A 27,161-nucleotide genomic window follows, 5' to 3' on the forward strand; every position below is an offset into this window, starting at 1 on the left:
AATTTTTAATGTTATAATTATGCATATGATGTATATATTTTATTGGAAAAAATAAAGCATAATTTTGTAGGCTGATAAGCGGCTGATAACAAATATATGATAATCATACAACATGACAACTGATGCAAATACACATTTTTTGAGAGTCGCGATAAACTTACCGAGGAAAACTCGTGGAATAGCCAAGGAGAATACTTCCGGTGTCCTCGCACTGACATGGATTGCATTTCCCCAGAATGCATCGCCTGCCACACGACAAGCGTGCATTCACGAATATAGCTACATGATTTTCTCGAGTTTATTCCTGATCGTCCGATTTCGTTTTAAGCCACTTCTCAGATCCTGTTTCGACAGAAAGCGTACGGAATACATCAGTTTTTTAAAGCGAAATACAATATAATACATTAATATATGTATAAATAATGCATCTGTGGATAAAGATAATTGACGGTAATTTCTCGAATTTGATGAAGAACATTTTATTTCATTACAAAGAATCCATTAAACGTATTCTGGCAGTCGCTCCTGCCCTGATTCTAGTATCTTTTCTATGGACGAAAGCGCACTCTCATTCAGATTATTCGGCAACTCGCATGATAGCGTAGCACGCAAAATCAAACCAGTTCGCTTTCGTCGGACAATTGTGGCTGATGCTGTGAACACGGACAGCGTTGGACACTCGATAGCCAACCGATGCGACGGATGAATTAAACTCGACGTGGTGGGCAGAGATTGAATTACTGGCGCATGTTTACACGATATTGTGTGTCAACTCCCACAGTTGCAATCAATATGCCGGCATTGAACTTTCAATTAGTGTCACTTAACTCGGCAAACACAGCCGCTCCCGTTCCGGTGTCGCGGGACGGAACGCATCTTCGTCGGTTTTCTCGCGCAGAACACTTCTCCACCTCCCTCTTCGTGTGTTTAGCTTTCGATATCACCCAAGTAAACATTCTTAAAGGAAAGAGAGAGAGAGAGAACGGCTCCCCGGAATCGAAATTTTACTCCTACTTTCAACTTCTATTTTTTCATATTTGTAGATTCTGCAGGATTTTGATAGGATTTTCACTTATATAGAAATTATATGATGTTGACCATCTACTTTGTACCGCAAATAGGCAGTAAACGAACAGTTTTCCGTTTTATAAATTGAAAAGAGAAATTTTCAGCAAAATTATAGATTAGTATTAATCACATGAAGTATAGAATGTAGTTATATAAAAAATTAAAGTATCCCCAATCTTAGAATATTTCTAGCTGTCCCGATGGCAACAACGAGCATTTGCAGCTCTCGATTTCGTTTCGCGACAAAATTGTCGGAAACAATCTCAATTTAATATATCAGATAATAAATTATTAGACAAACATGAAAAAAGTAAAATAAGATTTCGATGAGAACAAGATATCCCTATTTTATAAAAGTGTCGTTTGCTATTTTTCTTCCGTACAACAGCAGGATAATTATAATTTTATATACTTGCTTATCATTATATTGTAAAAATATATCAATTTTTTTACATATATTTCTTTTTAATTTTTTTATTATTCTAAATATATTAATATAATCATGCGTTAACACAAAAATAATTGTTTTATGTGTTTTCGCTCTGATAAACTTAATATATTTAACTGTATTCTTTATTTTTCAATAATCTCGATGTTTCTTTACTACAAAAATTTTTATTTATGGTCTCAATGTTACTAAATCTATCGTTTACAATACGTTTCCGAATAAAGCCATGGCCAATATTCTCACATGATACAGTCAGCGAGCAAACTATTTGCTCGGATACGATCCGGAACACATAAGCTCTATTCAATTACAGGCGGCGTAGTAGACGTCCGATAAGCATCGATTTCGCGACTAAGGGCGCTTCCACGTGCCAAGGAAAGCTAACGCAATGTGTCTCTAATCTCCCGCACGACTTGCGACCCTCAGCATGGGGCTACCTACCACCCGCCTACAAGGATCACGATCTTAAGCGCTCCATCGGCACGATGGAGTGCCTTCGGGAATCTTACTGTAAGGGTCTCCTAGTAATCCGACCGTGTTCAGAAGTAATCACGAGCCACGTGATCCCATTTAACGATGTTTCAATATAAATACCTCTTATAATTCACAGGGTGAGCCGTCTAACTTTCTCATAGTAGAAATTATTTTCTCTCGTAAAAAGTAAGTCGAAGTACGGCAGATGGTTTGTGATATCTCCGATATTTCCAAGTGCAAACATCTTTCTTTCAATACAAGTTATAAAAAAAATTGAGAAGAAGATTTAAGATTTTATATATAATATATTAATTAAGAATCGAGAACTAAAATTTATCGATTTGTAATTTAACAAAAAGTTAATAAAAAGTTGTTGGAACAGCTATATTTTCGAGTGTATCGTCATTCGAATATGTGAACAGACACTTTGATTGGCGAATGGGTTGGCTTTTGCGTGAATTTGTTTGTATAGATCTTCATAAACGGATAGTCGACGAAGACGATTTCGTGTTCCCGGTATCCTTGGACGCCTTTCGCGATGCATGTTAACCAGGCTTATTCAAGCAATATACTTGATAAACATCCGCTGACGCTACTATTCGATGTTGCCAGGACGATATTAAATTCTTGTTCTGCTGATTGTGCATCAACACGTACAGATCAGCTTAATCATCTTTTCGGGATGGAAGTTGTACAAACAATCAATTTTTCCTTCGATAATAAAATCTTAAAACTAAGTTTGCGTAAATCTTTGATTTCTGAGATCTTCGAAGTTCTCTGGAACTATTCTGAGATGTTTGTATTCGAAAACCTGCGGACTGTTAAATCCCCAGATTCTGAAACCGCTTGAATAGAGCCCTGTCTATTCATTACACTTACAAGAGTGTAATTGCTTGCGTGTACGCGTTAAAGTTCGAAGGTTGCCGAAGAGATTGGTTGGGTTATCGAGAGACGTCTTAATCATGCAGTGGATAGTTTACATAGTTAAGAAGTTGTTCCGGAGAGAAAGAGAGACAGAGAGAGAGAGAGGGATTGAGAAGAAAAGAGAGGATCTAGGATTTAAACATTATGTTTTAATCAGTCATGCTTCTCGGTTAGCATCCTCCTGTGTCATTAATAAAAATGATTCCAGTTAGTTACGAACACCGCTGTCTCCAGCATGCATTTTTAATTCTTGTTAGATATTCTGGCCTATTTTTCAACTCGAATAGAATATATAATACGTGCTCTTTGCCTCTTTCAATTTTTATTGTAACCGATAAGCGTTACAAATAAGGTTAATAAATAAAACGGGATGTCTGCATGAAACTCAAAGTTCGAAAATATCGAAAAAATAAAAACTTTTATTTTTCATTATTTAAAAGTTTCTGATATAAAGCAAAATATTTGGAGCAACATTTTTCGTTAAAGATACATTAAAAACCTTTATCTTTTACGGAAATATATATCTATAAAGATATTATTCATCTTTGTGCAAATATTTTTAATTTAAAACGGACAATTAAATTTTCCTAATTTTGCGATAATTAGAATTCAATTAAATTATAAAACTTATACAATATAAACTAATCTTAAAGTGCAAATTATATTACTACATTCTTCTCTTATACTACTTTCTTCTCTTATTAAAAAGAAAAACGTTTTGCGCCTGATATTGATTTCATTTAATTTTAAAGTCATTTTATATGTGTATGCGTAAGTTTCTTTTAGATGACATTCAAATTGCCATCAAGTTCATTTCCTTTGTTAAGCAACGAACGTGCAAATTCGCGCATCATGTTAATCCTATTAGGGAGTCGTAATGAGAGAATGCGTGGTGATTAAGCTAGCCTACCGGCCATTAACCATAACACGCACTCGTGTCCGATAATCTTCAAGCTGTTCAGTCATATGCGCGAAACCGTCAGGATCCGCGCCGTCAGAAGTGCCAACCGCAGTAGGTCCTGTCGCCTTGGTAATTAGTGGAATAGCATTCGAGTGCAAGTTACGACTCGCGGAGAGTGTTGTGGACTGACCGTGGGTTTCGGCCTAATCGATATTCGATCACTCGAGCAATACGTCAAGTACATCCCGCGCGCGTTTGTCCCCCCATTTGTATGGAACCCCTCTTCCTCCCTTTCTCTCCTTCGTCTATATGTATACATATATAATATGCATTCCACTCCTCGTATTTATGCATAGCGCTAATGCGCATCTGGTACGAGTGCGTGTATTGGGTGGATCAAAAGTATCCAAACACATCTATATGCAAAATCTCTCTAACTAAAAAAAAAAGTTCATTCTATAAATTATATACATTCTATTAAAAGTTCACTTGGTACAAAAGATGTATTAATTATATTAATATATATTTATATTATTAAATATGTATTAATTGCATTAATACATATTTAATAATTAATTGCATAAATTTTTTTAAAACATTTTAACAAGCAACATTTTGCTTAATAATATTTTCCTTTAATAGCTATTGATATGTATTAGTAATAACTTTTGTGCAAGCTATTTTTTCAAAATTTAACGGTTATGTTATTGCATATTGATGATGTTTAATCGATATGTGATTGAACATATTGACATCCAATTCAATTCAGTAACTCGAGTGTTCAAGTTTCAGGAAAGTGACATATCGATTGGTCACCGATCAGTGCTAGAAATCGAGTGCGAGAGCAAAATTTGATAACGCAAAACTTTGCGGTCGGAGAACCGTCTTGCATCCCTGAGGCTAAAATATATAGATAATTTGCTGATCCTCCTGGAAACTTTTGATCTTTAATATAAATCTTGATCGCGCGTATGCCTTCAAGCTAGCCACAAATATGCGATAAGTTCGCAAAGATTGTGATTTCATGAATAACAGAACATATTTCGATACATTTCTTCCAAAACACCCGGTATGTACGCGTATGTATTTAATCGAAACGATACATGCCATCGTCGCCGCGCTTCGGGAGATCGGGGATTCAATAATTAAGTTCGCCATTAATCGTGGTCAGCTGGCCTCACACGATCTGCAGCTTGACGAGATAATCGGTTAAATCTATCCGCAATCGAAAAATAGATTTTAATTCTGTGATCTTTCTTAATATCAATCTTCTAATTTTTATTGTTATATAAATAATGAGACAATTGATTTTATTTTACTTCTATTCACATACATATACGTAAAATCTATCAATATTTTTCTTCCATTACGCCGACAAAAAATGATATCTAGAATACGCATAAGCAAAAATGCAATAAAGCAACTGGAAACTGCTCCATCTTGTAGTTTAGCGAAGACTCTTGAAATATATGTTCTGATCAGCTAGCATGAAATAAAAAAGGCTTCGATCCTGCGCTTTTTCTCAATACCGATTCCTTCGGTAATCTTCTTCCTTCTCGTGAACTTGACAATTTCGACAAGCGACAGATGTGTTCTGCATTTTTTGCCGCAAAGCGCGCAGAACGAAGAAGGAAAAGTCGAATTAGATGGTTTCCAAAATCGCGCGGGAATAGAGATGATGATCGGGAAATCATAAATGAATTAAGGTAAAATTACAGTTGATACGATATTCTGATAAAGCGAAGAGAATAGTGTCTCTTAAATGATTCTAATTAAATAAAAAAAATTAACATGTTTTAGAAAATTCGATAAATTTTTAGAAATAAAATGTCGCCAAATAAATGCAAAATTTATTACTACTGCAAAAATTATTACTATTAATATAAATATATACTTCATATTTGTATGTAATAATCAGTTACATGTTACAAATTTTTCTTTTAATATCTTTCAAGAATAGAAAATTATTCTCGGAACGCCGCTTGAACAGAAGTATCTTCGAAGATGATGAAAGAGACGAATGAAAGGATGGAATAATAACCTTTTGAAATGGTGCCTACACAGTGCGATTTCACGCTCTTTCTGGACGCTAATTGGATCTTGCAGATAAAGCCGGACGAAAGCGCCCCGTGTCGACTTATTGAAATGAATATATTTGTTTCGCAATATATGAAATCAAATAACGCGGCATTTACTTACTTAATGGGGACAGAGACGCTATTATATAAAGTTCGAAAGTTTACTATTTCTCACCCGAAGATTGCATAATAATTATAAATCCAACTTGTCCTAAGAAACTCTTATCTCGAAATATTTCAATTGTTAAAGCTTTCAAGATTTCTGCTTTTATAATCATACAAATAAATATTATAATATACAATCTAGTAAGTAAAAAAATACTTTATATCTACTATTTTTTAACATTTATAGAAATTTAAAAAAAATAAACATATTAATAATATAATTAATATAATTTAATGTAAATGGAACACACTATAAATTTTGATTCTAAATTCAATCTTTTAAACCCCATTTATCCTAAACTAACATAAACTTCGCCTCTAACAATTTAAAGAGGAAATATATTCAAGGATTGAAATGTGCAATGTCTTGTGTAACGATAAAATCTTTTTCACTGTAAAGTGACTAGTATCAAGTTTGCCTATTTCACCTAACAATAAATTCTCTCGTACAATCCTTGAGTTACAGTTCTGTTGAATCCACGAAGTGATTCAAAAAAGTCTGAAATGCCTGAAAGCCTCTTACAGCCGAAAGAAAACTCAAGAACCATGTTTAAAAAAACATTGCCTCGTACAATCCCCAATTTTATTTTTAACTATATGTTCAACTAAGACGTGGACTGAAGGTCGTTAAAACATCATTTGATAAGAATCTCAATCGAAGTTTCAATTGTATCCTAATATTATGACATTGATTTATATTTGACTACGTAAAATCATTTGAAGATATTTGAAGATAAATCAATATAAAGAATTATCTTACATTTTCCTCTGATGTACAGCTAAAAAAATCTCTCTAATTATATCTATAATTAAAGAACAATTCAAAATTTTAAATATTCAAAAACAATTTTCTCCCAAAAATATAATTCTATCTATTAAATGGACGAATATTATATAAAAGATATTAATAGAAGTTAATATTGAAAATATTTCTAAGGCTTGATTTCTTTTATTACTAGAACATACATATGAGTCCTTTCTTCTCAAAAATTTTAATATAAAAATATCCTACCATATATATTGGCGAAGAGAGACGCAAAGTTCTATTTTCCGCTTTAGGCCCTTCACTTTCACTACTGCTTCACATTCCTGAAGACCTTCAAGAAGAGGAAAATTCGATTCGCCACGGCGTCAGTCGAGCAGAAGATTCGCAAAGTTAAAAATTGTCTTCCTAGTGTGCCGATGAAGTGCGAGTTTCGAGTACGGATCGGCGACGGTGCGCTAAAGGCGGCCCGTAAATTGGATCTATCAGCGCGTTCGGATGGTGCTATATCATGCTGGAAGCAGCGGACAGAGAGAAGGAGCACCACCATCTTTCAACGTCAGCGCAGAGCCTAGTCGACCACCCACCCGTATCCGATCCCGCGTTTGGAACACAACACAACACGACCCTCCTAACACCCCCTCACGTTGGGATTGTCGACAATAGCCATTCCGTGCTTTTTATGATTCTCTCCAGCCAACCGTATCTAGTTCACTGATCAGACGCGGCTTCATTCAATGTAATTAATCGTAATTAATTCTTTCTTCTTATACCCAAATTTTTGCTCAGCAGAATTTTTCAAAGATCTACAGATAAAGATTTTCAATGTTCGATAAAATAATATATTTATATTGTATTTTAATAAACTAGTTAGAATAATATTTTTAATTTTAATTGAAAGATTTAAAAAAAAAGAGTTCAGAGAGATGATTCAAAACTGATTTAAGAATATATAAAGCGTACTAAAATCATATTTACAATCAAGTCATTTATCGCTTAGTTATTCCGCATTAACGGATATCGAGGTCGTTAAATTCTCTGAAGCTTGATTACCGATGAATCCATGCCCAATTTGCTCCGCAATTAATTCTTCGAGTAATAATATCCCTTGGCACCATAATAATGACTAAATCGTATTTACAAGTGGAGTTATAAAAAAATGCGAACGTGAAATTGTAAAGATTATTTATGCTATATAAATGTTAATTAAGCAGGAAATGCATTTAATGAAAACGTTGTCTTTCATCAACATCTAGTTAATAATGAAAGAAGTTATATCTATGTGCAATATTAATTATGCAACTGCAATATCCTGCGAAAACGCTTTCACAAGACTAATAATTAATCGCGCAAATCAGATCGCGGGATTATTAATAGCTGTGGCGAATCTGCCTGGATTGGTGCAGAAGAGCAATCCGTATCGCAATCGTGTACTGATTTACTCAACTGCCTCGGACGATACATCGATCTTCCATAGCGACGTACAGTCTTTTTGTCATCTCTTATTGAATTATATGTCAGGATACAAATAAGAAGCTCACAATAGATACTTAAATCATTTAAGATAATACTATAATAAATATTCTCGACACAAATTTTCGCGTTTTCTTATTTAAAATTAATAATGTATAAATACTATCTGCACAATATAATACCTATTCGTATTTTTTCAAAGATTGATAAAAGTTTTACGTTTAGACTGTAATTCTTCTTTTTAACAATTTTCATTAAACGAATATTGTTGTTATAATTTATTATTAAAAATCTAAATTTGTTTTATTTCTCTTATACCTAAAAAGAAATATATATCATGAAAAAAAGGAAGATATTTCAAAAAATATTTATATTTAAATTGAATATTACATTTTATATATTTTTCTTAATTGATCAGTCTTGTCAGTCAAAATGAAAATTTTTTGAATTGCTTGCTAAATAATCAATTATACGAATGCAACGCGCGTCAAGAATTTTTCTCTCAGCGAAACACGCGCGAATAAAATTCTTGGTCGGTCGATCGAATCGTATGCGCGATCCTGTCCGATTGCGGCAATTAATTGTTCTTCGGTCGATCGTCGGACGCGTCGGAGGCCTCGATGCCGATCCTCGAGTGCATCTCTCTCAGAGCCAATCAGCCGCCGAGGTTCTCCGAGTGTCGAGTAGCGCGGAGCACACGCTCGCGCAATGTGAGGGCACTCGAGAGAAATTGGAACGCATCCCAAAGTATATATACGTAGGGCACCCGTTCTGCTGCGAGGAAACAGCCCGACACTCTCGAGACGGATCGTCCGCTTTGAACCCCGATGTTACCGCAACGCGACTCCGTAAGACGGACGATCGTTTATGGACAGCTCGATACTCTATCAGTCTTTCACGAAAGTGACGTCAGGAGAACGTTCGACGATGCAATTCGATTTGTATTTTAGAAATTACATCGTTTTAAAAAACGTAAACTTTGGAATGTTGACTAGTGTTTACGATCTAAAACATTTCATAATTTTAGCCCAAGTACCATTGTATACGTAGTATCGGCTCGTCATTACGCGAATATCGGTTATTTACGAAAAGATTAATGCAGCTCGACAATGTTGACTTCGCATATATGTGGAAAGAAAAAATCCATCACGCATTCAAAAGCAACGTATAAAAATTCATAAATCATGCACGCGAGTCTCAATATTAAGCGCAACGGAGTGCGCTACGTCGTTTCATCGAGAAAGGATTATCGAGAAGGGTTGCGAATAAGAGGATGTACGGATTTAGATATGTATGCAGTATAGATACGGGGGCGCGCAATGTCATCATTGATGACCGCACTTTGGTGGAGAGGCCAAAGCCACCGCACTTCCAGCTGGTTTAGCAGTCAAGGACGACTTGGGCGTCGAGCGATCCCATTTATCAGCATCGACGGTCCTGCCGGAATCCAGGATGCTCGATCTCAGGAGGTCGCCGCCACCGAAATGACGCTGCCATCTCGACAGAAGGATCAACGTACTTCGTGAACATTGGACAGAGATGAGATGAGAGGAAGAAAGGAATTCGCCTGTCGTCGAAGAAACAGTGAAAAGAAAGGAAGAAAGAAAGCAAAAGAAAAGGAAGAGAGAAAATAGAATAAAGGGAAAAAAAATTAAGAGGAAATTTAATCGAAAAAAGGGAACTAAAATTTAAATTACATCAAAATAATTTACAGAATAATCATAAGTACGTCAGAAACAAAAATCACGAAAAGAAGATAATGTTTGTTTCATACAAAAATGTCAAACACAAAATGAAAGATAAAATTAAGAGTTTAAATAAAGACTGGCAATAAATACAAGCAGATAGAAGTGATTCCAAGTTAATCTCTTAAGGGACAGTCTATAAATCGTATTGCGAGCCGTAAACGAAAGAAAAGGGAAAGATTGAAAAAAGATGGCGATACACGCAGCGAATTTCATTGTCGAATTTCATTGTCAGTCGAGGGTTAAGCGGCCGCAGGCAGGGCCAGTAAGTTCCTGTTCCTCATCCAACTAATCCTACATTGGCAAGGCAATTAACTCCGAGCGAGCATAGGGATCTCCCGGTTCAGAGGTCTGTGTGTCTGTTGTCCACATTCCTCCTCCCCTTCCAGCTATAGCTCTGGCATCGTCGTTCTCGCGACGGCGACGACGATGACGGTGACGCCGACTCTGCAGCTGCTTGTAATATCGCGGGAGGTTGTTTTAGCAAGAAAACCGTATGTCTGCGAGAGATCACAATATTCTTCCATTCACCCTGAGAGCATCCGGCTGCCGCCACTTTGCCTTCTGCAGCGACCGGAAAGATAATCAAACTTCTTACCAGGGTGCGCGTGTGCGCGCACAACCAAGCTTCTCGTTCCTTTCCTGGCTTTTCGAGATTTTCCTTCGTCCTTTCCTTTGGTCTCCTCTCTCTTTCTCTCTGTTTCTCTGGCCTACTCACACGTCCACTTCTCTGTTCTATCCGGTATCACCCGCTTGCGCGAATCTCGACTTAGTTATCTGTAACTAAGCTAATCTCAGCCAAGGAGTTGACTCAGCCTGGCAACGCGATTCCCTGCTTCTCCCCCACTCGCTTAAACACGAGTCCGACCGATCTCGCCAAAGCCTTTAGATTCCCTGCACTAATCCAACCCCTCCAAAGTTGTATATGTACGGAGATCGGAACGCTCGAGCACTACTGTTTCTCTGTCTTTCTCTTTCATTCTCTCTTATTCTCTTTCTTTCTCCTTCTGTCTCACTAATTTTGTCCGTCTCTGGTTCTTCAAGGCCGACCATCGATGGCAAAGCCAGCGATTCTCCGGGACGAGCTAACGGTTGACCACTTTTATTAGCGATCTCAATCGCCGATTTCGGTCGAAATCTCCCTCTCGGATGTGTTGTTTAACCTCAACTTCCATTACGAGCTCTCAATAATATACTAAGACAAATATTTTCAGAAACTGTCACGATGGAATTCGAGGAAAGAACTATCTCGGAACCTCTTTCTTTTATTTGAGGCCGAGAGAGATGACCGTATTAAAAAATTATGTTTAAACTTTCGGAAAAAAAGTTGGAAATTAGTTCAATATAGTAACTGTTTGTAACCGATAACTACTAATCGTCATATTTCGAGAGCCATCATTATACCAATAACCTGATATTTCTCAGATAAAGCAAAGCAGCGGATCCATGTAATCCTTCATAAACGCGGGTGCGATATTAAGAATCATTAGAGGAACCGACGCTCCGGAACAAACGCTCTTTGACGAGCTACGCTCGAAGGTAAATCAAGAAACCTTCAGTTTTCAACGAGTATCAGAATCGGGAGGCGAAAGGAGGAAAGATAGAGAATCTCGGTTAAGACGAAGCACCAATTGCTTCGTCGAGAATTGAAAGGACTTGATTAGTGATACGGATCGCTACTTTGCAAAACAGAATCCCCGTAAAATCTCAGACTCTCTTTTGCACAGGTTATCGCGAAAAAGCGTTGAATTGCAAATCGAACGAACAGCGATAATGCCATAATAACGATCGTGTCGGAATTGCCGAACTGTAACGCGCAAATGCAACACATCTAATCGCCGCATTAATGTTAATTATAAGCGTACCGGATGTTACACATTCGCCGATTTGGTGAACTTATCAACTGCATGTGTAACCCAAACGCGCTGTTCAGCAATTCGCTATCGATCTGCATGAATTCTTCAATATTCCATTTGCATGCAACATTATTTTCTGTAATAAAAAAAAAACAATGCGATTATTCGATAAAAAAATTATTTGACAGAAGTATTCAGTAATTTTAAAAATAAAAATATTTCAAAGAAATTAAGAACGATATAATATTGTTTGTCGATTTAACTAAATATGCTTCTAAAGAAAATTAACACATTTTTAAAAATATTTATTATTAAAATATGACAGTGATATAGTCACTTTCTCTACGAGATGAAGAGAGAGAATAATTACAGGATTTTTTCCATAATTTTTTAACAAGAACATATATTAATAAAAAAAAAGATTCTTTCTTTATATATCATGCTTTTAGAATATTCAGAAAAAAGTCTGTCGCGATTCGCTAATTTTATCACGTATCGCGCAAATCTCGCGCCGCATACAATACATCATCTCCGACAATTTTACCTACATTAAGCGGGATGCATAATTCAAACGAATGGTTTTAACTTCGATGCACGTTATCATCGATATCGGCCGCCCGGACTTGCAGTGTATAAGTGTTCGTTGCAGAATATGACGGCGTAATGGACGTCGTGGCTCGCATTTCCGCCGTAGAGTATTGAGCACAATCCAGTAGGATTGTTCGTGTGACTCGTAATGCATACTTAAATACATTTCCTTGGCTGTTGCTACTAACGTATTTCAATGATTATAAAATTGACCGTACGTGCATCATTTTTAACAAATTGTCTCTCTTCTTCTTTCCCGTTTTATATGTGTGTATCATCTTATACTTCAGTTATTTTATATTTGTGTTATACTACTTATATTTATATTGATACATTGCAACTTACTACTTATGATTATAATCGATTTATTAAGAATTTTAGAATAAATCTTTGGATTTTTTAGCTAATATATAAATATTATTTGTAGTAAATTTTTCTTAGAATGGATTAATTAAAGATTAATTAAAATTCTGCCTCTCTCTCTCTCTCTTTCTGTTATATTTTTTATCTCTCCTTTTTATTCATCAATTATAGTTTCTATATTTTGTGCAAAATTTTAATGAATAATATATTAAAAATGTATTTGTTTTTTATTTAATATGTTACAAATAATATAAATTATAATTTATTACGTATAACTGTTCTTCGAGAAAAAGTATTGCTCCGCCTTTCGTGCTCTGCATACTCACCCTTTTCCGCATGGATTAAGCGCGAGATCCTTTTCAAAAATGCAGCGACTCACCGACGCACTCGTCGCGACCCAAATACCTTCATTCATCGATCATTCTATCGTTTTCCGTCGCGATATAACGCTCTGCGAATTCCGCCCTCGTCAATATAAATCGCGTTAAACACAATCCAAAAGTATCCTCGAGCTTCGTGCGAAACGATAGAAGGATAAGCTCTCCATAAAAACAGTAATTTCATTCGATCATCTTAAAACTCGGTCATGTGCACAATTTCTATTTTTAAATAAATATCTATTTCCAATGTAATTCCAGATACAATTTCACAAACTGGATAAATAATTATAGAATATTATGTCACTCAAGATTTTTATTTTTGAGAATAAAATAATAGTAAGATTCTAAGAATCTTAAATCTTACAGGAATTATAAATTCTAAATATTTATCAAAATTCTCCTTTTTAATTAAATATATTTACATTAAAAAAAACTTATGTAAGAAATTTATATATCAACAAATCAAAATGACATAACAATTTAAGTGTTTTTGGAGCTTCAATTTTATTTCACTTTGATATCCGTGTAGAATGAAAAAACGCGTGACATTATGATTCGTACCTATCAGGATGTTGCAGAAAGTGTAATCTCTTGCAACAAAATAGGCTGCACAACATAGATACGAATGTCGCAATGACATTCGTCGATATGAAATCCAACGACTGATCTCAACCGGTGACAGTTGCAATCGCGTATCAAAAAATAACACGACCGGCTTTAATCGATGTATATGTATGTACATACATAAAATTTGTCGACTATAGTGAACATTTTCGTAACGTAATGCATATTTCAGAAACTAAATATATAACTTACAATTAAGTAGTTTTATTTTAAAATTTTTATCCCGTTATTTTCTTAAAATTAAATTATTGAAAATAATAATAAAAGAAAGAAAAAGAGAGAAATTATTAAATCATTTAGAAAACGATTTGTTGAAACAAAATAAAAAATTTTACATATTTTTGACAAATTTTATTTTTTAAAGAGCTGTTTGATATGCTATTAGAAAATAATAATAATTAATTTTATTAATTAATAGCAATAATTAATTTTATTAATATTTATTAAATATTAATTTTATGAAAGATTGATTTATTTATAGAACACAATCAAAGATAAAATGTATATATATATATATATATATATATATATATATATATATATATATATGAAAAATACAATATATTTTTATATATCTAAAATATATTCCATCCTCTCAAAATCAATTTGAACAAAAACATTATATTCGCCCATACTTTATATTCGCCCATACTTTTAATATTTAATTTTTCACGTCAATTCTTAAATCTGTCTTGACTTTCTACCTTACGCAGTTAATTTTCAATGCAACGAATATACACCGTAATGACGCCGACAAAAGCGTCGCAATGCGAAGATCCGGCGGTAATCAAGCGTCACGATAGAGAACCGGTAATCGATGAAGCTTGCGAAAGAGAACGGTAAGACGCGAGCGATTTATGCGACGTTGACGAGGCGAGCATGAAAGACAGCAGTGAGAGAGAGAGAGAGAAAGAGAAAGAGAAACTGATGGAAACTACAGACCTTCATGCTTCGAAGGGATGGAATATAACCGAGTGACCGAGTGGAGTTAAAGAGAGAGAGAGAGAGAGAAATAGAGGGGAAGAGAGAGAGAGAGAGAGAGAACACACGGCTGTGGCGAATTGGCGGGCAAACGACTCAACTCGACGAGGGTGACTCGGGGGTTGGCGTCTTTAAAATTCGAAGTGAGTTAATTTGATTATCGCCATAACGGTGAAAGGTGCATGGGGAGAAAAGGGGAAGAGTAAAAGTAGAGGAAACAGGACGGAAGGGTAAGCGAGGAATATAATCCGGCTGTATAACGACGTCGGGCCTAGCTAGCTATTGCCGTCGACGTTTCTATTGTACGGCTGCTATATCGCGCCCCCTCTGCCGAAGCGAGCAGACGGAAGGGTGGCGGTGAACGGAGAACGGCTATACCGATTGGCCCCCAGCTGGGGCAGCAGTAAACATTCTCTCGCCTTCCCGTTGAAGCGACGGCGGCCCAGGAGAGGGTTGGCACACTCACTCTCTTGCTCCCTCATTCATCCTCCTTCGCGATCACCGTTCTTCTCGCACCCTCGTGGTTCTATCTCGCTGCCCCCGCTCTCTCCTCCCGACAGTCTCCCACTCTTACGAGCTTAAGCCCGATTTAATGGGGTGGAAACGCGCGGCTCGATCAAGTTGTATTCAATTATCCCTCCTTTCCGTCCTCCTACTTCGCCCGGGCCATCTACAGAGTGTCTCGAAGAAAATTTTCTTCCTTTCTTCGGCCCCCGCGCAACTCAGCTGGCCTGTTCTGGACACGCAGATTATAAAGGTGTTGGCAGCCCGGGGTAACCCAAGATCGATCTCAATGGATGACAAGAATCCATTTAATCCACCAGAATAGTCTTGATCAAAATCGCGGCGCGTGTCGGGAGACAAAATAAAATAATAGTTTTTAATTTACGTTACGTCTTATAGACAAGCTGTTGTAAAAAGATTGAAAGATGCGCCGATTAATCAATTACAAAACCGAAGAAAATAACGCGTTTGAATATTTGAGAGACACAAATTTTGCGCAATTTATTTCGAGAAAAAACTATTACGTGTTGAATAATTATTATCAGAAGATGATGGCAGAGGTAATAGGATTAAGACAGTTCTCGTTGAAATAAGATGTATAACAAACAGGCTTAAATATTACAATTTACATCTTTAATTACATTCTGTTGTTATGACTACGAGATAATATCCTATTCAATCATAATTAATTTCATCAACCATTTATATTTTTGGTCCTTTAAGTAGCAAATATTTTTATTTGCTCCATATTTTTTACAATGCTACATTACATTGCAATGTTATTATTCAAACAAAAACCTGAAGAAATGCTTTAAAATTTTTATTATATTATTATGTATATATATCATTACATTATTTTTAAATTGTTAAATCCAAAAATTTAAAAAGGTATATATTTATTTAATTATATTTTTGTAATTTTATTTAAACGAAATGTATAAGAAATATATATAAGAAAAAAACAAGGAGAAAAGCAAAAATATATTTCATATTTATATCATCAGAGATTTTATGCAATATCTAATTATATCTCTTTTACTTTATATAAATTGTTCAACATCTTAGTAATAATCATAAATAGGTAATCGCGATTTTCTCTTCAATGAGATAAAAATTTCAGGCCGTACCTATACGTGCCTTCTAAATAATACATCTAATAAACTCGTGTTATACACATTATCTCGTCCGTGTCAGTAAAACAAAGCGCGAAGTGAAAGCCGCAAGTAAATTCGCGAAGTGCACGCTGTCATTTTATCGTCCCGACGCTTTTTCCTCGTTTTTTCCCGCGGCATTTGCGGCATTGTTCTATCCACGTAATCCGTTCTGCTGGCCTGTTATCCCACCGACTTCGCTCCTTCACCTTTACTCGTTCCCGACGTTTGATTCCCTCGTTTCCCGCTTTTCGTTCATATTCTACCGCAAACAAACGTGCGAAATTGTGGAACCACGTCGATTAAAAACTCAGTATTCGCAGATTACCGCAGTTTGTTCTCGCTTATCACTCACTAACTTCATTAACTTATCAATCGCATTATTCATTATATTTATTTGTATTACGAAGCGAATTATTTAGTATTAATATTTATCGTTATTTTCTTATATAACATACAATTGCTTTATATTTGTATCCATCATTGATAACACGAGTCTTTGGCGCTTTTTGTACAAAAATGTGTTTTGTTCAAATGATTTTTTTTACACTGATTCTAAATATCAAATCAAATTTTTCCCAACACCTACAGTTTTTGTGTCATTGTTTAAATATTAATTTTGGTAATATTTATTTTTATTATTAATATTTAATATTAATAGAGCAATATATAATATATAGTAATATTTAATAATTTTTAAGATATTTATATAAATAAAGTTCATGGTTCTTTTAATTGAAATGACCAAAAATATCCTTACATGTTAGGTAAAATCTAGGATTATAAATTACGATCCAAAATCAAGTGAAGACTCGTCAAGAGTTAAAGTCCCGCAAAAAAATTATTTTTACAGACTTGTATATGACGCTGCAAATTTCATTATCTTTTATGACACAGCGGCCATGTAACCCTGCATTATCTTATCGCGCGTAGCGCAATTTATTACACACGTTATATTTCTAAAAATTATTTATAAAAGGATATATCACTATCCCACGATTCATTATATAATTCCATAAAAATTTGCCGTTTCATGCACAATCATTTCGCAATATTACGCAAATATTCGCAGTCATTTAAGTATTGCAACGATCCGATAAACTGCAAGATATCGGTCAAAATGATAAAGACCGCGAGATGTTGCTCGCAAAATCCAGGAGTTTCGATGCAATACAGTGTCCGGATCTCCCTCTACCCTCTACCCCCTACCCCCTCCCCTCTCCCCTCTTCCCTCTCCGGTACGTCTCTTCTCTCTTTACAACAACGGCGCGATGCTGCTCTATCCTCGATGCCATCATCCGCGGCAATTATTCGCAGCCGAAGGGAAGCGCGTATCTACCGATTTCGCCCGAACTCCGTTCAAAGGGACGACTTTCCACACCCTCGCCCGTTTTCTCTCCACCCTTCCGTTCGCACGACCAGCCAACCGCTCCCGCAATGACGATCGCAACCAACTGCTATGCACCCCGCTTGCGCTGCGAATGTGTGCCGGAGAGTTTATGCGAACGGTTACGGGACGTGTTTGCGTGCACGTGTATGCTGTGTGCACGTGTATGCACGCGAATGCGTATACATGTGTGCATCTCTGTGCGTGGCGAGAGCCGTAGAGCTCTGCAGCAACTGCGCCAAACTTCGAATTAGCGTCAGCGACGAACTTCGAGATTTACAGTACAATTGCGCGACCTCCTCCCTCCTCTCCTCTCCGCTCCTATCCCACCTCTTTCCACCCGTTTATGCCGCTGCGGCCGAAAGAATTACAGCCTCGTTCGAGATATATGCGCCGCGTATGTATGGTATGAAGGTATATATGTGCGAACGTGCACAACAAACACGATAGCACACAACGCCTCGTAGCATAGGTATACTCTATCCGGGGCGCGATATTTACGCAAGCGGATCGTGGTAATACCACGCGCCTATCCGCTGAGCCCTTCGCATACATCAACCTACATTCCATTGGCTAAATCACGCCGGGAATCTTACATCGTCCCATGATCGAACGCATGTTGCCGTAAGTGAAGCGGATTTCATCGTGACGCCAGTAGATGATGATTAAGTCGGCGCAACTGTAATTAACAATTCCCAATTATAATGTGCGTTAGCCGTGCAACATTAATCCAGGATCTTAATATAATCCGAAAATCAAACATTACGTTGATTTTTAAAAATGAAAATTGCACTTTTGATCAGAATTTTGTTAAGAAAAGGATCTATTCCAGACTGACAATGAGATTAAAGATGAGTGGGATTTCCGGCACTTTTGAAATGTCACATATAACGTGTTATTTTCAAATCTTCGATCGTACATTATGAGAAAATTAAACGGATCCATGTCTATGTAGAATGGAGAGATGCAGGTATCCAATGGTTTCGGAGTATCTGGCATTATACGGAGAACGCGGGGCAAGTTTGCGTGATTCAACCAAGCAAGTAAACTTTGACCACGTTCTAGCTTAATTTGCGATGACAATTCGCTCGACCATGAAGAACGTTGTCTCACTGACAGCTTATCGCACTTTGGCAAGCTCGGCATGACAGCCGAAGATAAATGTCGAATCGGCGTTTCTCGACAGTCTTATTTCTCAAAGAAAGATCAAAAAACGATACGAGTGATAACGAGTCTCGACAGAGAGTTTTGTAGATTCTTAACACATGTAGCAGTAAGATGATAAAATATACTTATTATAAACATGTTTCGTTTATGTATATTTTCCTGTTTGAATTTAAAATGAGTCATCAATAATCTTCAAAAAAGACTTGGTGAAGACAAATGTAATATTTTATTTTTAGAATTTATATAAAAAAAGAAGATTTATATAAAGATTTATATAAAAAAATACATCATTTTTATTAAAATATATGCAAGATATTATAATGTATTTTTTATGTAAATATATTTTTTAAAATATATGCAAGATATTATAATATTATGACTACACTTCCTATTCACAATATTAAAATTTATAGAAAAATAAAAGAAAAAAACTTTCGAGAAAGATATCTTATATAATATTCTATATAAAATAGATAGTATTTTTAATTTTCAAAAATATTTTTAGAAGTAAAATCCTTAGAATTAAATAGATAAACGAAACTCTTTCGAATTAATTTTCTTTTAACAAATATTTGATTTTACAGGTCTATTTTTTTTATAATATGTTATATCTAAGAAAAGCACGCGTTGACAAAACTCATAGATAAAAGCCACGAAAGCGTAATCATCAACACGCGAACTTGCCTTTTGTCCGACAATGGCGGCGATCCTGTTTGCAATCAGTGAAGTGTCGCGTCACGCGTTGACGGGCCCGTCCGCGCGAAAAATCCGTCAAAGTACTACAAATCTACGTCGCGATGCGCCGATTGACAGTTGTCGAATGCAGAAAGATGCGAGGAGAGTAACTGCGCGCTCTAAAACGAGGAGATGCGGCAGTGATATATTGCCTTGCCCTTCGCGATCGCATCCGTTTCGATAAATTCCGCAAGAGTCGAAAAACCAAGCAGTCCTTCAATATCGAAGCACAAAAAATCGATTAATGTCCGGCTTCACCGACAACAAATAACTTCTCCGCGGTTAAGTCTCTGTACACTATTTTTCTTATATTGAAAAACTGAGATGCACCAGATTACTAGATTTTTCCACATCTTTATTATATACGAAATATTTTACCAATTCGAAATTGACGTTTCTTTTTAAATTTTATTAACCTACGCCATTACATGTTCTTCACATAACTTTCAACATACACATAACGTTCGTCTTTCGAAATGCATGTAGTATCACAATAATTTCGCAATAAAAAAATATATGTATGAAAAAAATAGAAAGAGAATATAAATAATATAAAATAATATAAAATAAAATGAGAAAACATAAATATATGTAAAAATATTGTGGTGAGCAGTCTGAACTAATTGATATCATTTTATATTTTCAACTGATACTGTTAAATATTCTATATAATATAAATTCTAGCTAACTTGTTACGTCACGCAAACGAATTCCTTTCGCAGTTTTTCTCCTAAATAATTCGACGTTCGCTGGAAATCCACGACGAGGAATGCTAAGGAATTTTAGAAGGACATCGTACGCGCGTACACCCCTTTTATTTCTGTTGGCCTTTTCGTTGCGTCGCGAAGAATTTAACGCGACGAGAGAGAAACCCGAAGATCGTGCACGGACTCGGACATTTCGAGGAAGATGCCTGAGCGAATCCGCTGGAGTTCAGCGGCGGGGTTTAAGACTGCGCAGAGTTAAGCCCGCGACCCCGGAACCAGAGAATGTGGTCTTCCCTGGGCCAGGCGTGTAACTTCATGCCAAGAGTATTCGAAATACTCAACGATGAAGTATGCCACGGTATCAGAGGTCTGCAGCCTGTAACAAAGCAAGCCCTCCGGGTACCGGAGTTTACACACGAGTCTAGGCATCCGCCGTTGCCGTCACCATCCGCCATCAGGGAGAGAACGAATGTTAATGCAACCTCGAAAACTTTGTCATCGACGCCGACGACCCGTTATGAGACCGATAAGCTACCGCAAGGTCAATTGAGTCGACTCGAAATCCACACGAAACTGCGAAACGTTTTGTTTAAGTAGTGAGATTTCGTGTAAAGGACTGTACAATCAGCGGAATCATTGAAATTTTAATAAGTTGAACAAACACTGCAGTAGAAATACAATATTTCGACGGTTTTCTCGTAATTCTATTTCATTATTATTATAATTTATTATTATTAAATATTTTTAATAGCATACATATAATCTTTTTATGAATGTTCATATTTAATAGTCAAATTGTTGTCAAAACTTTATAATAATGCAATATCATGTTATGCATGACCATATCAGACAGATCATACCAAACAGACAAATGCTCTCAGGAAAAATTTTAGATTATAATAAAAATTAACGAATACATTTTAAATCCAGAATGGCATAATAAAATTTCTTTGTTCTTTAATAAACCGATTAATCTAGAATAAAATACATAGGTCTTTTTAATTTTACATATTTAAGAAAAATATAAAAGCATTTTAAAAATGTATTTATTCTATATAAATACTTATTATCTCTGTTATTATGCATTTTTAATTTAATATCTTAATGCATATTAAACATTTATTGTAACTTTATTACTTATAAATTTATAAACATAAATAAAGAATATATATTTAATTAAAACTCTGAAAGAGTATATAAAGTTATTAAAAAAATAGTACGGAAGATATATACATGTTATGGATATTAAAATATAATATTACAATGAAATAAAATTATTAGAAAATTTAAGGAATATAACTACGGATGCACTTCGAAATGTTCCCGTTGACAATACAATGTAAGATGGAACACGATAAAAATTCAGCCGAAAAATAGTGAAAACATCCGTTATTACTGCGTAATTCATACGCACGTATGCAAAGAATTCACCAAGAAAAATGCAATTCATTGCCGGAACATATGTCGGGTTTTTTTCTCTTTTGCGACCGAGTGTATCTTTCCTAAAAGGCGACCAGCGGAACAATGCTTTTAACTTTATAGTACTACCATTCGACTGTGTTTTCTTGACCTCTTGAACTCTTATATTACAGACTCGATTGTTAACCGGACTGAGAGAACTGAGGTTTCAGACAATAAAATCAATCGGCGTCATGTTACTTTTATTAATTTGATGCAACAATAGCCTTGAGAATTTACATTCTGATACATATCATTGATGACTATTATATAATAGACGGTACGTGCATAACCTTTTTATAAATGCCGTTTAGTATATTTCAGATAATAAAAAACATGTTTTTTTTATATCTCGTTTCTTATTAATTTTATTATTGTTGTATTGCAGTTTATTATTATATATTGCAGTTAAATATTTTATTAAAGTTATAGACAACATATAGTAAAATGTGTAAATTTAATTTAATAATCTAATATTTTTTAAATAAAAATAAAATATCACATCGTCAGATTCTGTATTGAAATTAAACTAATTATAATTTATTGTTTCGTTATTTCTATTCTTGAATAATAAAATTATTGAATTATTAAATTATTTTTTTAATCGAGCTTCTTTGAATAAAATATATAATTAGTATTTTATATTCATCTTAAAATATCTAAAAATATATTACATATAAAAAATATAGAAAAAAAATAAACAATGGAGCAATTTTTTTAACTGCGTAAATTATCAAAATCTAACACGATATATAATAAAAACAAAAACATTAAAAAATTTAGGAAAATTTAGTTTCTATAATAAGTAGACTGTTAGATTCTTGCTATTAGTTTCTTGCTATAAATTTTTTCACTTATTAATTTATGGATTTTTTTGATTAATATAAATATTAATATATGTGCTCGCGTTACACATATTTTATTATACATAATTTTTATAATCAGGGATTTATTGTTGTAGTTGTATATTATTATCAACGTTCTAGAGAGAAACACATGCGATTCAGATTACAGTAAATGCATCACTGAATGCAAACAGTGCCTGCATACGAGTATAAATGTAAATCACTTATGTAAAAAGAAAAATAAGAATGTGATGATTTCTAATTGGTTAATTAGCTAACTCTTACACTCGGAATCTTTACGATCGGATGGATAAAATGCGTGCGACAATTGACCTCGAAGAGGAGAATGAGATCGAAGAATGAAATAAAATGAGATAGCTTTATGAATAAACAGCGTTCACTATCGATGTGCTTAACTCGTGCTACGCCGCGTTAGTCTGATGCAACGAGTCGGAACGAACGGTCAGAATGCTGTGTTATCTTTGATTGCTAACTTATTGTTAGTTATTAAATATATTAATCATCTTACATACATCAATTTACGTCTGATAAAATCATTTCGATAGTATTAATGCAGTTTGCAACGAAAATAAAAGTGAGAGAGTGCTAGTGATTCTTAGAAATAACAAGGAATCGGCGACTGATAAAAGAATCCCTTTTACGATTGTTGTTCCTTTATTTTTATAGTGAGTATATTTCTATAAGAATGATAAAAATCTAAAGCATAAGAATAAAATAAGAAAATAAGATATAAATATAAAATATCTAGACATTTTAATTTTTCGAGCTATAACAAATTTAAAAAAATATAAGTATTTCAAAAATACTTGTATATGAACATCAATATCTTAATAGAGTTTGAATATATTTTATAAAGCTGATGGAAATATGTATTCATCAGTCGTATTTCATCAAACCTAGTGCATTGAGATTTTTCTGATTATCTCGTGACAAACATTTTTCATCGGAATAAAAGCATGATGTAATTATCGACTCTGAAAACGTCTTATTGTCAATGTATGCCTCGAAGCGAGAATGACTTTCGCATAATGCGATTACAAAATTTCATTTGACAAGAATCTTCCATTTCACTAGAATGCGCACTTTGCATAAGTGGAATGATTTCCTGCATGAGCAATACTCTTCATATTTAATAAACGAGTATCTTATCTCGCGTTCTCCGATTAATCATAGAGGAGGTAAGACATGAAACGAGATAAATAAATCGGGACAAAAATACAAATCATATATATATATATAATAATCAAACTTTATAAATATAATTATCCTTCATGACTTGTTTAACAAAGAATAGAATAAAAATATTCAAAACTACATAAAATCTTTCATGATTTGCTAAAATATTAATGAAACTAAAAAACAATATTAATTTTTCTAATAATTATAAAAATATTGTATTAAAAAATATAAATATAACTTTTTTTAAATAAAAATATAAATATATACTTCAAATAAAAATTAATTATTTAAAATAAAAATATAAACTTTATTTTAATACCAATTAACTTTTTATTGTGTAAAATTATAGTATTATTCACTTTAGTATCTATAAATTATGCAATTGCTTGTTGCTGTAAAGCTATTAAAGCTCTTAATGTCCAAGATGTATAAAATATACTGCATAATTTAATTTCAAACATCGCAGCTGTTACTTTGTTTACAAGAAAAAATATATAGAAATAATTATTTAAAAAACGTTAAATAGTTAATCCTAATGTCACATATAGATTCACGTTTTCATCGATTTTTTTCTGTCGTTTTCAAACTCAATCTTCATCAAAAATCAATTTAAACACAAACAATAATTTAGACATACATTACAATTCTGAAAATTAATCAAAATTTCCAATTAATTGTCTAGATTGATTTCCTGCGTATTTACAATGCTTATAATTAGATTATGCAGTATATTCTATACATCTTGGACATCAAGTGCCGTCAATATTTTGCGTCATTAGCGCTTTCTCAATCATCCGAGCATCCAAAGTGATCTCATCGTTCTTCGCCATTGGTGAAAGATAATTATGCGCAAACATCGGACAGGTAAACGCAATCGTGCCAAAGTAAAGCGGATTGTTAACGCCGGCAACAGAAAATCGCGTGGACCTCTTCAAACATTTGCGAATCTATGCGAGAAATCGATCGAGTTGGAACGTGACAATGCAAATCGATGACATTACATCGTGGACGAGATGATATTTTTCACCGTTAAATTATTAATATTCAATAGAAAAAATGACTTGATAACGAAAATTTAACGGTATTATGTAAAATCTAATGCAGTAACTCATGAATGTAAATGATATTGCAAAATTGATGATCACATAATATATTTAAATATAAAATAATATAATATACAAAAGAGTTTAATATGCAAAATATCAAGAGTTATATTCAATTATTATTATTTAATATTTTGATAATTAAAAATTTGTCATTACTAGTATTATTAATATTATTAATATTATTAATTGATATGCCCTACTATATTATCACAAAATAAATGAAAATTTATGCACCAAGGAAATAATTTATGATACAACTGTCGCTATATATATATATATATATGTATATATATATATATATATATATATATATATATATATATATATATATCTTAAATAATGTTTTTTTCTATGCAATAATAATTTTTTAAATATGCGCCCTATAAAACGAAAAATAAAAGCCCACCCTACCGTTCTTTTAACAGTTCAAATCACGAGTTAAATAATTTTTTAAAGCAGAAAATCATGGCGTATGATTTTGCATTAGAAATAATGATCTCAGTTGTGGTTTTCATAACGACGAAATTTCGTATTGGCAAAACCAAGCGAGCCGGAAACTAAGCTGCTGGAACGCGCGTAACGACGCAAGCAGACCGATTTTGCAAAAGAACCAATTCTGCAAAACGTCACGACGATTATTATATAAAAGAGGCTCATTATAATACATCGCAGTGTCAGCGCAAAATACCGCCGAGTTATCGTCGATTTCCTGCACACTCGAGCGAACACTTTGCTTGTACTTCACTCGTGGTCCCGATGATATTTCGTGTCCCATCAATTTCGACGCGGAATGCACTTCGCGTTTCATAAACGATCAAATGCATGAAACAATATGTGCTACTTTTAATTTATAGCAAAAATCAAACATAATTTCTTTAATGCATTTTTAAAATATATATCACATTATATACTTGATTTTTATTATAAATCAAAAATATAAAGTGACATCTTTTAAAGTAATTATAAATAATTTATTATGACGAAAAATGAAAAGAATTAGAGAGAATATAGTTTCAGTTATGCTAATATAGTTTCAACTGTGATGTTAATATATGTACTAAATCTAAGTCCACTTTACTTCGACTTCGGCATAAATTATGTTTGTGAATAGTTGACACCGGTTACAAGCATATCGCGACTAGAATTTTTCACGATACATCTTCACGCTATTTCACCGGCGAACTTCGTAGACAGAAGGATCTACAGGCATGACGGCGGTTCGTTGAAAAAGCGACGAAGAGGACACGGGCAAACCATGCGAGGGAAGAAGAAAGGGGGCTCGTAACCCCGCAGGCGGTCGCGGCAACGTTATTTATTGCTCGGGCCGATGAGTGTCATTTAAAATTTCGATATAAATTAATTTAAGGGGGTAAAGGGGGTTTCCAGGACGGTCGCAGTGGTACGGGGCGTAATGGCTCGGAAAATGAAGTTCTTGTAGCCTTACCGAGAGAGAATCTCGCCCACCGTCAGCTCGCCCCCCGTTCCTCCGCCCTTCCTGTTCTCCGCTCTAGCACTCTTACCCTTACACCTCTTCGCCACCTCAAGCGTGTGCCGTCCCCCTCCGCCTCCCTGCCCCAACCTTCAACTTCATCCCCTTTCATCCTTCCGCTCCTCTCTGCTCTTATTCCCGGTCTTACCCGCTCGCTCGCGGAGACTCAACATTGCCTGGTGAAATATCCCTTTGCCTTCGCTCCGCCAGGCTTCCATCCACGCCCAAGCACTCCGCCTCGCCATTATCTTAAGTAAACAGACTACCTGCGCGCCGGGAAATTCCAGATAAAGTCACATGTTATCAAAATCCACCCCCGGGCCGCTCTCCCCATCCCTGGTTCGCGGCCGCCCTCAAAGCGTCCTCCGAGCGCGTAGCTTGTCGTTAATTCCGTTAAGTCGCGGCCTTACGTTCAACGTGGCAAGCAGCCTGCGAAATCGCTCGAAGAGCTACGGCACGCCGCTTCTGGTAGCAGTCGAGTGTGTGGAATTCCTAATAAGGAATTCCGAAATGATATCGGCAGTAGCTCATACAGTCTCTGCTCCTTTGCGTGATAAAAGGATCGACAGATGATTGTTCTG

The 27,161-nt window shown here is 34.9% G+C and overlaps 1 protein-coding gene and 1 long non-coding RNA gene across 3 annotated transcripts in view; one reads left to right on the top strand and one right to left on the bottom strand.

The window, feature by feature from the left end:
* The window catches only part of LOC145967980 (luciferin 4-monooxygenase), a 91,613-nt gene that overhangs the window by 57,124 nt on the left and 7,328 nt on the right, over positions 1-27,161 (top strand). The window contains exon 1 of one of the 2 annotated variants that reach the window (XM_083093128.1): positions 23,208-23,471. The exons of the other annotated variant lie outside the window; for it this stretch is intronic. The gene's annotated coding sequence lies outside the window, so the exon portion shown is untranslated. Of the gene's footprint in view, positions 1-23,207; positions 23,472-27,161 lie in introns of those variants that run through there. 2 annotated transcript variants of the gene reach the window in all.
* The window catches only part of LOC145967985 (uncharacterized), a 29,442-nt gene continuing 2,473 nt past the window's right edge, over positions 193-27,161 (bottom strand). Inside the window, exon 3 of the long non-coding RNA XR_014437629.1 lies at positions 193-342. This is a non-coding gene — a long non-coding RNA (uncharacterized LOC145967985). The remainder of the gene's footprint in view (positions 343-27,161) is intronic.

The sequence above is a fragment of the Camponotus vicinus genome, unplaced genomic scaffold (genome assembly GCF_025532165.1).
Source record: "Camponotus vicinus isolate PSW18456_S1 unplaced genomic scaffold, iyCamVici1.0 SCAF_3, whole genome shotgun sequence".
Lineage (NCBI taxonomy): Eukaryota > Metazoa > Arthropoda > Insecta > Hymenoptera > Formicidae > Camponotus > Camponotus vicinus.